The sequence below is a fragment of the Dipodomys ordii genome, unplaced genomic scaffold (genome assembly GCF_000151885.1).
Source record: "Dipodomys ordii isolate 6190 unplaced genomic scaffold, Dord_2.0 Scaffold26, whole genome shotgun sequence".
NCBI lineage: Eukaryota > Metazoa > Chordata > Mammalia > Rodentia > Heteromyidae > Dipodomys > Dipodomys ordii.
The window spans coordinates 930369-942456 of NW_012267242.1; the positions used below are offsets into that span (position 1 = coordinate 930369).

The 12088-nt window shown below is 41.2% G+C and overlaps 1 protein-coding gene and 1 pseudogene across 2 annotated transcripts in view; one reads left to right on the forward strand and one right to left on the reverse strand.

Moving 5' to 3' along the window:
• Positions 1-12088, forward strand: part of Hhat (hedgehog acyltransferase) — a 235173-nt gene that overhangs the window by 167738 nt on the left and 55347 nt on the right. The gene's annotated exons all lie outside the window — the stretch shown is intronic.
• On the reverse strand, positions 6233-6862 carry LOC105984779 (annotated as a pseudogene).

A 12088-nucleotide genomic window follows, 5' to 3' on the forward strand; every position in this document is an offset into this window, starting at 1 on the left:
CTTTTCATGGTATGTATCCTTTACTTGTTTTTAAGGTAGAGTGGAAGATTTTTTTTTTTAAAGAGGTACATTGACAATTATTTGAGTAACAAGGACTGTCAGTCCTTCTTTTTTTGTATCTTCATCTTCAACCGGAAGACCTTGTGTGAGACTCAAAAGATAATAAGACCTACTGGTGTTGTTGACTGATAGTTGAATATTCCCCCAGAAGACTAGTCAGGTGGGACATCATAAGCAGAAATCCTCTGCGCTTCTGGAATAAGACTGATAGAATTTCCTGAGATGACAGAAATGGCCCATACACTCTCCCATGCAGTAGCCACCATTCACGGGGAGTACTTCAAACGTGCCTCTTACCACTGAGATGCTGACATTTAACATTTATTTACTTTCAATTATGCCCATGTGGCTGTTGGCTCCCGTGTTGAGCAGTGCAGATGTAGAACCCAATCCCTTTCCGGAAAATATGAAAGAAATGCAGCATTGTGTTTGACACTGCATCATTTAGAATGATCTTCATTCATGGTGCAGAACCTTCTGGTCCAACTGGCTTCTACACCTCTTCATTCAGCTGTTCCAGAGATGTTTCAAACATGGTATGTGTAATTCTGAACTCTTGCTCTCTCCCAACCCAGCGGTCTCAGCCAGCTCCTCTCCCTCCAGTGCTATTTCCACATACTTGGCACTGTCATCGAACTCTCTGAATAATGAAGACCCAAACTACTGAATTATCTGCACTCTTAACTGAGTGCCATGCTCTCCCTGAAATCCACCTGCACATGTGGTACATTCTGCTTTCTAAGGCCATCTTGATTGCCCTGAAGTTTTCCTAATCCAAGACCTTCTCATTTCTTGCCAGGTCTACCAGATAAATAGTTTCTAATTAGTCTCTCTGCTTTTACTTTTGCTCCCTTTGATTCATTAAGCATGAAGTGGTGTTTCTCAATAAACTATAAGCAGAGTGCTTTCTTGAAAGAATCTTCCAGTGGCCTCCCGTTCTCTTAGGACTAAGTCTTCAGTATTTAAGATTTCCTTCTTCAGCTTTATTTTGGTGCCTCTCTGGGCTTCTGCTCCTCCCTGCCCCAGCCCCGTTCTTCCTTCTGTCCAATGTCCAGCCTCAGCTCCCCCACCCGGCTCTTCCATCTCCAGGGATGCTCTCCCTGCTTCCCCTCCCCACCGCTGCTCATCCTTCAGAAGTCACTGGAATGATGCCTTGTGGGTGAGTCTTATCCATATTTTCCACTGTTGTACCTATCACAGTTGTAATGAAATATTTTTATATGATAACCTGCTTAATCCCTTCGCTGGACTCTTAAATTTCATGAGGGTGGCATGTTGTACCGGTGACAATTGTCACAATACCTGGCACAATGCCTGCAGGAGTGAAAGAAAGAATGAGTGGTGAATGGGCTAGGAAGTAATTTTATTTTGTGGTAATGTAGATATGGTGAGGTGTAGTGGTGGCAAGTGCTATTCTAATATTCAGTAGTATGTATATATCTGATATATATACACATAAATGCATGCACACATGAAAGAAAGGGGTAGGGAGGAAGTAGCCTTCGTGATACCCTGCTGCGTTATGAGAAGGGGACTTATGGGCTGTGACTCACAGGGGCACAGAGCTGTAGGAAGCTGACAAAAGGCATTTCACAAAGCACCTGAGCTGGGTGGAGGTAGAGGAGTTACTACCACAGCGCCATGTTTTTCTTCTATACAAGCACTCTCCAGGGAGCTAGGATATGTGTTCAGCATTGAAATCTCTTAATAAGTGACAACCCTTGGAAGCATCCGAAGAGTGACACTGCTTAGCACCAATTGCTGATTTGATCTGTCCTTTGGAGAAAGACACCATCAGGCTGCTTGTCTGTAATTCTGCACAAAGGAAAATCTATACCTCAGACATTATTCACCCCTACCCCGTTTTCCCTTTTGTTGCATCGTTTCAATATGTCTTCCTCTCTTGGCCCCTATTCTCTCTTCTTCACTTGAAGAATGCCCTACACATTGACTTATATCCTCTCTCTGAAGCAGTAAAAATTCTATTTATAGACTTAATTTAGGAACCAGGTCTAGTGGAAACCATCAAAGGTCAGTCTAATGGTTCTGGAAGGGATTTTATATTCTGGTATGTCAGAAGGAATCAAAAGACCATGGCTTTGTGGTGGGGCTATATTGATTAGTTTAATTTTGAAGAGATAGGTAAGGAGATCCAGTGAATTTGAGAAAGCAGCCAATTTAAAAGGGTGGTTGGTTATAAAAACATTGTCCAATTCTGTAGAGTATTAACTTACTGATTAACAAGGTGTTTGTTAGCTTGGTGGAAAACTTTTTTTTTTTTTAACCAAGTATCAGTGGTCACAAACTCTCCGAGGAAATGTAAAGCAAACTTATTTGAGAAAAGTTGTGCTGGTTGATGACTTTCTATCCCCCTGCTTTGGTTTATTTCAGCAAATAGAGATCATGTCCATATTGCATGTCTTTCCAGATCAGAACTCTTATGACACTGATCTAACTTAGGTAGATGTAATTGGCTCTTCACTTATATTTTTTTCAATGCTGAATATTGAACTCGGAGCCTTACAATTACTAGGCAAAACAATTTACCATTTGATTCATGACTCCAAGGACAGGCCATTACTTCCTAATTTGTTCAGTTAAGAGAACAAAATTCCCATGGTTTCCCTTATTTGCAATAATTAGTATATGTCTAGGATAATCTTAGCAGATGAGCAGAATAGCCCAATAGCTATGCACATAGGACCATATAAGATGATGCTAAGTGAAATGAACTCCAAGTCATAGACACAAGAGGATTTTATTTGTTGTTGCTGTTTTTAATGTACTATATGATTTCTTGTTTCTTTTGTTCTTCCCTCTATGGTATATCCCCTGTTGTCATTGTATTTGATTTTTGGTCCACTGGTATTGTATATACCTTCACTTGAATTAGAGAAGGGAAGGGGAACAACAGAATGGAGGGACAAAAAACCAATGCAACAGAGATATACACAAGACAGTATGTTGGAAATGATCTGTACAGCTTGGGGGTGGGAAGGGTGGGGGAAGGAAAGGAGGAGAAAAATGAGGAAAGAGGTAACAAGTTTGACAAGAAATGTACTCATTTCCTTACTTATGTAATGGTAACCCCTCTGTATATCACCTTGACAAAAGAGAGAGAGGGAGAGAGAGAGAGAACAAAATTTTACCAGGCCCTTGTGAGTCCTGCCTATAATTCTAGTTACTCAGCAGTCTGAGATCTAGAGGACTGTCTAGTTACTCAGCAGTCTGAGATCTAGAGGACTGTCTAGTTACTCAGCAGTCTGAGATCTAGAGGACTGTAGTTTGAGGACAGTCTAACCAGAAAAATCTTCTCCAAGATAACCAGCAAAAGGCAAGTCTCGAGGCATGGTTTAAATAGTAAAGTGCCAGCCAGGCAAGACAGCTTTAGAGTCTATTATTTATTAGTCAGTTTCCACTGTGAATGGAAGGTTCTTGCTTGACTTCCAAACAAAAATGGAATGTGACTCTCTCTCTCTTTTTCTCTCTCTGAAAAGCTCAGTGGTCTACATTAAAAAAAATGAACTGATTTTCATAAATGTCATAAAATACTGATTGGCCTAACTACCATAAAATGCTAACTGATGGATTGATTGGCCCAGGCTTGGCTTAAAAGAAAGGTCTAGGTTAGAAATAGAAATGTGGAAACATGTCAGTGCTATTTTGGAGCTCTGGTAGTACTTGAGGCTTTTAAGAGGGAGTTGGAGAAGGAGAGGTAAAATGAGGGGAGACAGAGAAAAGGAGAGAGAGAAGAAGGTGGTGGAGGAGGAGGAGGAGGAAGAGGATGATGGGGGAGGAGGAGAGAAGAGGCAGCTTTCAGGATTGAATCTGGGAAACAGTAATGTTTAGAAGCACCCTAGAGGAAGAAGGACAAAGAAGCCGGTGTGTTAGGGAAAGGGGTTGTGAATCAAGAGGGTGATCTTATAGAAACAAAGAAAAGAAGCGCTGTTTGGGATGGGGGAGGTCAGTGGGGGAGGTCTGGCTAGGGGATAGTTCTGTCCTTTTGTGGGAAGGCTAATGGAAGAGAAGTGAGTCGTGAGTCCGCATCTCTGTCCACCAGGAGCTTATGGTCTACTTGGAGATATGTATAAACCAGTTGAGGCAGTCAGCATGCACACAAGCTAAGCTTCTGCTGGAGATCCAGGGCTTGAGTAGGATCCTGCAGCCAGAGGTGAGCATGTCCTGTTCAAGTCTGGAGGCTGCCAGAGCCAATGGAGGAAAGGTAGTTCGAAAGGGCAAGTGGTCACCATAAGAAGGGATTTGAATGCCATGCTTAAAAATCTAGAAATGCAAACCACTTAACCAAACAGGAGAGCATTAAATTCACACATTAATCCCACACAGCAAATTAGCCTGCTGGGCCAGCTAGTTAGCCCTCATCCAGACCTGTCAGTCTGGGGAAATAGTGTGTGTTGTTATGAGCAGTGTGTAGCTCGGTGGATTATGACCCTCTGGTGCCCCCTCCATTGTCTCCCCCTCCGAAGGATCATTATCAATGGCAATAGCACACTGTGCAATTCACCTGCCACACATTTTCTTCTCTGTAGGAATCTGAAGCCGGAGTCTTAACCTCTCTGGTCTAAGAGGTAGAATTTTGAAAATAATTCCACCTTTCAGTCCAGGTATTTCAGTATGACAAAAGCCTTGTGAAAAGTTCTTTTTAAATTTCCATCACTGAATCTGTCATCTGACAAAGGGAAAGCTTTGGAATAGAATCCACGTGCAATTACTCCTGGAGAAGGAATCCAGTACCCAGCAGCTCTTGGTTTTGTTTCCTGCTCAGTTCAGGATGCAGCAGAGCATGTGTTCTCTTCTGGATAGTTGCCACAGTGATGCCACTCTGGCCTCCTCTCCCTGCTAAGGGCATGGTGCAGACTCTCACCTGGGAATTTATAGTCTCACCAAGAGCTGTAAACCAATGATGGGGTCCATAGTTGAATGATAATGGTTGAAACTGGATTTTTTCCCCCTTCATCTCTTCCTTCCTTTTTGTGTGTAAATACTACAGAAAAGGGGAAAAATCTTAAACTATACAAGTTGAAGAAGTTTTGCATATGTCTTTCCAAATCTGAGTCTCCCTTTATCCCAGAAAAATCTATATTACCCATTTGAAGTGATAGATTCTTGAGTTGTCAGTGTGTCTATTACTGAGAGGTGGAAATAACCCTTAGCCAAAGAATGTGTACATATTTAGAGCAATATATTTTTACAATGTGTATTCACATATAGATGTGCCGCGATGATGTGTGTATAGCCTCTGTGTGTGTGTGTGTGTGTGTGTGTGTGTTCATTTTTTAAAGCTCTGAGAAGGCAGAGCTGTGTAGGACTTCCAAAATAAAATTCTAAAGTGTTTCACATTCCTTCCAAGACCTAGAAATAAAATCTGCTTAAAAAAGCTTATCGAACAGCTGCTGGCCTTGTTTGAGATGAGCTGGGTTGCCTCACTGTTTGTGATTACCAAGAAACATTGAAAGGCACAATTTAAGTTGAATCTCCCCCTTTTATTCCCTTGGGTATCAACTCCATAGTCCATCCGGTAGATGGAGAAAGTGCTGGACTGACCCTGAGGGTGATGGGAAAGACAGATATAAAAAGTGGAGGATGGTGTACAAGTAATTATATTGTGAGAAAATGTGTCCTTGACATATGATGTAAAAATGAAGAATGAAGCATCCTAGATATTAAGAATCTGTTTTTATTTAAAATACGCACAAGAAGAAAAGTGTGGAAAGGGTAATACTGAAATACTACCAGTGCTTTATTTGTGATATTTATTTTCTTGTTTTTGCTTACTCACATTCTCTGCTTCTTCAGTGAATCCATACTGTCTGTGGTCTAATCAAGGGTTACTGAAAGCCATGTGAGCTGACTCTTGCATGTAATCCTTGTTACTTAGGAAGCAGAGATCATAGGATTTCTGATTCAAGGCTATCTCATGCAAAAAGTTAGTGAGACCCTATCTCTACTAATAAGCTAGATGTGAAGGTTTATGCCTAGGCCATAGATTGGAGGATTAAGGTCCAAAGCCAGCACTAGGCAAAAAGACCTTATCTCAAAAATAACCTGGAGCAAAAAGAACTGGCTCAAGTGGTAGAAACCTTGCTTCCTACCTAGCAAATAAAAGGCCCTCTGTTTAATATTAATTATGATTATTATTTTTAACAGTAATTTAAAGTTTATTCCAGCTATAATGCAGGTTATTCTGACTTTAAGGTAGCATCACATGGCATACTTCTGAGTCCATTCCCGAGATATTCTGTTGTACTCATCTCTGTCTGTTTTATAGATCCGTGCAATCTCTGGTCATCTGGGTTCGGATCACATAGCAGTGAACAAATGGATAAAAGAACTTTAGAAATAGTTAAGGCAGGAGACCACTGTGACCTTAGAATATCAAGACAAATGCTGCCATTACTGTTCATATCTGGATGGTAAATTCTTGTTGTAAATGCAACCTTAGGTGGTTTGAAAATGAATTGTCACAAGGAATACACCGCCTTGATATGGGCTGTCATTAGGTCCCATAATTGTGGCTTGCCAGTGAAACATGTCATCCCCAACTGGCCCTCCAGCACTGTGCTGGAGGATCGCGGGCCAAATCACTAAGGTCCTTATTAATCCGTTTCAGCGCCATAGTCTGTGCTTTTCGCTTGGCTCCTCACTCTATCTCGGTGTGTGCTCAAAGGGTCCGGCCAAAACTCTTGATTATCCGGGCGGCTGGGGGAAGGACTGTATCTTCGTCGCACACCGGTTCTGCCAGACACAGGCGCAGAGGGGCCGGGGGCCTCCCTGGAGCAGCGGCCTCGGCCTCCTCCCCGCGCGGCAGCTGGTGCCTCACGCGCAGCACGACACAGCCACAAGATGTCCGCTCTGACAGAACTACTGCCAGCTGCCACGCTCCGCCCCTCCCCCCGGCCTCCTCACCGCCCCCGATCCGTCCGCCAACGCCTTATGATTATTATTTAATAAAAGGTTACTGATCAATTGGGCTGGGAAGGTGGCTCAGTGGTAGCGTGCTTGTGGGAAGGTGGCTCAGTGGTAGCGTGCTTGCCTTGCATGCATGAGGCCTGGGTTTGATGCCTCAGCACCACATAAGCAGAAAAAGCCAGAAGTGGTGCTGTGGCTCAAGTGGTAGAGTGCTAGCCTTGAGCTGAAGAGCTGAGGGACAGCACCCAGGCCCAGAGTTCAGGCCCCATGACTGGGAAAAAAAAAAAAAGGTTACTGATCAAGAGCCAAGAGCAGGAGGGACTTACGGAGGTTTTGCTTAGCTGGTTCCAAATGCTTAATTTATGTTACAAGCTGAAGGAATAACTTGGGTTTTGGTTTGGGGACTCCACAACCATTTATGAGAAAACTAATCTGAAAAAATTGGTCCAAGAGATACGGTGTAATGTTCCAAAATGCAGATGTACTTTTATTACCTGTGATTTTGATCCCATGATCAAAGTTGCTCAGCAGCAATAGTTTTCATTTCTGAGTTTTTTCTTCTGATATTGACCTCTGCCCTTCTAAAATCTATTACTCTACTTATTCTATTATTCCTTCACTTATATTTTAAAAAATAAACAAAACAGCTTTTTACCTAGGTTTCAGCATCTTCAACCTATTCCCTATTTCTCCTAGTAAAATAATAGTTCTGTTTTTGGTCACTCCTGCACTCCGTGTTTATGATTATCATCAGGCAAAGTGACTTACTGCCAAATCATTTACTAGAAGCACTTTTCATTTCTTGGGCAACTGTTTTCCCCATTAGTTCAGAATTGCCTCGCCTCTTTTGTCTGACTAGTTTACTATCATCACATGTTTCTACTCTCCCACAGGGGTGAAAAGTCCCTCAGGTAGTATTTTCCATTTGGTCAGATGTATCTGGTGACTGGCTTCTGCCCTGTTCTTTCCTTAAAAGATCCCCTTTGAAGTCTTCCCCTCCTTGTTCCTCTGGGCCATTGCTCTTCAGATCAGTGATTCAGGGATCATCCTGAACTGCCCTTCTCTCTCCTGTTCTAAATCCCTATTTCTTGTGACTGGGTTATCTCATGCCCTTCCCATGGCTTTCTTAGGAAAGGATCATATAAAATAATTTCTGACACTTCTTATTTCCAAAAATGTCTTACTTTATTCTCATATTTGATTTTTTGTCAGGGCATTCGATTTCAGGGTGAAAAGTAATTTACCTTGAATAATTTGAGCTATTTGTGGTTTATCTTGTAGGTTTATGTTTAAAAGAGGTGCCATTTTGTCTCTTGTTTCTTTGTTTATAGGTATCTTTTTTCTTTCCAGAGGCTTTATTTTTTCAAATTCTTTATTGTGATTAAGTGATTACATAATTTCCCAAATTTCACAGTATTGTGAGATAGTGATGCTTAGTTAAAGTCACAAACACATTCTAACTCTCATGGTGCAAATTGTCTATCGTGGTCTATAACATTTATCAGTTCTATGAGCTTTGCAATACAGTTATTTCTTCCATATTGGATGATATGTACATTTCTTTTGTTTTGCATAGCATCAGCTGTTCCCTTTTTCCCACTCGTTCCCTCCCTCCCATCGCTGCCAAAGAGTTGCTTAGTTCATTTTAGTCAATGTCCAGTGCAGCTGATAGGTCCCACTGTTGTATGTTTTTCCCTGATTCCCTCTAGTTCTGTGTCATCTCCTGGTTTCCCTCCAGTGTGCACATATATACCATATATGTGATCAGCAGCATGGGGTTATTTAGTAGTGATTCGACCAGATGAGTGGAAGTCCTTTGTTTCTTAAGTCTCGTTAATTTTGTCATATCACCTTATGTTTTGGGTTTAACATCCACTTATTAGGGAGACCATGTGCCGTTTGTCTGTTTGCACTTCGCTTACCTTGCTCAACATGATTTCTTCTAACTCCATCCATTTCCCTGCAAATGCCATTATTTTGTCCTTTCTAATAATGGCTGCATAATATTCCATTGTGTATAGGTACCATGATTTTTGGATCCATTCATCTGTGGTGGGACATCTGGGTTGTTTCCATATCCTGGCTATTATGAACAGTGCTGCAATAATCATGGAGGTGCATGTGTCCTTATATACTGGTTCCTGTTGTTCAGAATAGATGCCTAGAAGTGGTATGACTAGGTCATAAGGGAGGTCAATATTTAGCTTTCTGAGGACCCTCCAGACTATTTTCCAAAGTGGTTGTATAAATGTACATTCCCATCAGCAGTGTAATATGGTTCCTCTTTCTCTGCATCCCCTCCAGCATTTGTTGTTAGCTGACTTTAGGATGCGGGCCATTCTGACTGGGATAAGGTGGTATCTCAGGGTTGTCTTTATTTGCATTTCCTTTACAACGAGGATGGTAAACATCTCCTCATGGGTTTCTTTGCCATTTTTATTTCTTCATCTGAGAAGTCTCTCTTTAGTTCCCTTGCCCATTTAGCAATTGGTTTGTTAGGTTTGGGAGGGATTAGTTTCTTGAGTTCCCTGTATATACTGGATATTAACCCCTTGTCTGATATATTGCTGGTAAATATTTTTTCCCAGTTAGTTGTCTTTCAAGCTTGGTTGCTATAGCTTTAGCTTTGTAGAAGCTTTTTATTTTAAGGTAGTCCCATTTGTCGAGTCTCTCTCCAATTTGTTGTTACCCTGGGACTCTGTTCAGGAAGTTCTTACCTATGCCTGTATCTCTCCTACTCTGTCCTGCAGTAGTTTCAGAGATTCAGTTTGATGTCCAGGTTTTTAATCCATTTTGAGTTGATGTTGGTGCATGGTGATAGGCTGGGGTCCACTTTTGGTTTTCTGCATGTGGCCGCCCAGTTTTCTCAGCACCAGTGGTTGAAGAGGCTGTGTTTCTTCCATTGTATGTTTTTTTGGCTCCTTTGTCAAATATCAGCTGACTGTAGGCATGTGGTTTTATTTTTGGATCTTCTATTCCATTGGTCTTTGAGTATGTTTTTGTGCCAGTACCATGCTGTCTTTGTTATTGTGGTTCTTTAGTAGAGTTTGAAGTCTGGCATCGAGATCCCTCCTATGTTGTCTTTTTTGCCTAGAATTGTTTTGGCTATTCTAGGTTTTTTTTGTTGTTGTTGTTCCATATGAGTTTTGGGATTGTTTTCTGTATTTCAGAAATGTATGTCATTGGGATTTTAATAGGAATTGCATTGAATTTGTATATTAATTTTGGTGGTATTGCCATATTCACTATATTAAGTCTACCTATTCAAGAACATGGAAGGTCTTTCCATTTCCTGGTGTCCCCTGTAATTTCTTTCTTTAAATTTTTATAACTTTCATTAAGTAGTTCTTTTGCATCTTTGGTTAGGTTAATTCCTAAATATTTTATTTTTTGGGGGGGCTATTGTGAATGGGGTTGCTTCCTTTATTTCCCTCTCTGCTTGTACATTGTCATTGTACAAGAAGGCGATTAATTTTTGTGGGTTGATTTTGTATCCTGCTACTTTGCTGAAGTGATTTATAATTTCTAAGAGTTTGGGGATGTAGTTTTTGGGATCATGAAGGTATAGTATCATGTCATCTGCAAAAAGGGATAGTTTAACTTCTTCTTTCCCTATGTGGATCCTTTTAATATCTTTTTCTTGCCTTATTGCCCCGGTCATATATGGCTTTTATTGTTTTAAGGATTCCACAGGCTTTATTAGAATCTTTGATGTTCTCAAATTTCATTATACCTGTTCTTAGTTGAACAGAGGAGGAAAGAAATCTAGAAATCTATATGTTCATGACTCAGATTTTGAATCAGTTTCTCAGCTTTTCTTCTGTGGGTTTCTCTTGACTTCTGTGGGACATGGTGGCTCTGTCTGGGCCTTTTGGATAAGCTGGTGCATGAATGCTTTTCTTTCTCTTTGGTATCTTGTAGTCAGGCATCTTAGGTCTGCTAATTCCTCATAACAATGGCTTGTGTGTGCTTACTGATTATTCCTTATCCAGGGCTATATGGGGCTTGTGAAGGGAGCAGAGACATTTGATCTATTGGGTATCGCTAGATATTCCTATAATATCCCACATGGTGAGTCATTTTAGAATACTTTATGTCTCAATTTTAAGTTTTTAAACTATCTAGGTTACTGTAAAAGCAGGCTTAATTCTGAGGCTGTTATTTTTGTGGTTGAACAGGATATAGCTGAACCTTAACTACCACATGCTAGGCTGGGCTTATTTAGTAGTCCCAAGGGACCTCAGTGTTGCCTGGGGAGGGAGGCCCCCAGGACCCCGAGCCGCTGTCACTTGGGTGCAGTCATCATCAGGCTCCCAACTTCCCACCCGTGTGCCTGGATTCTTTATGCTCAGGGGAGGTGGCCAGGCCCTAAGGTCATTTAGTGGAAAGTTTCCTAGATTTCCCCTTCTCTTTTTAACTTATGAAGTCATTCATGACCATTAGCTCTTAAAAAAAAATACAGAGAAGGTGGAAGTCCTGTCAAATATCCCACCCCCACCCCTATCTCCCCAGCAAATGAATCTTGTTCAGCTTTCCTTCTCTAAACGCTACCAATGTTTGGAGTGTATTCTTTCAATACCTTCCCAATACACAGCTATGCGTGTACATGGTTTAAGAAATATATTGTTGGGGGCTGTAATCCTAGCTGCATAGGAGGCTGAGATCTGAGGATTGTGGCTCAAAGCCAGTCTGGGCAAGAAAGTCCACGAGACTCTTATCTCCAATTAACCATCAAAGAACTGGATGCAGAGCTGTGGCTCAAGTGGTAGAGCACTAATATTGAGCATAAAAGCTCAGGGATAGTACCCAAGCCCTGAGTTCAAGCCTCAGGACTCATACACACACACACACACACACACACACACACACACACACACACAGAGGAACTATGCAAATATCCTAAACTTGTACTTTTTCTCCCCATCCATGATATATCATGAAAGCATTTCTATGGTAGGATATAGATATTCATGGTCAGGCATGATACAGAAGGATCATAATTTAGCTATTTTTCTGTTGTTGAAAATTTAGGTTGCTTCTATTTTTTTTTCATTTTTGCAAATGTATCTTCAGAGAAGATTCCAATTTGAGCTTCCTTGCA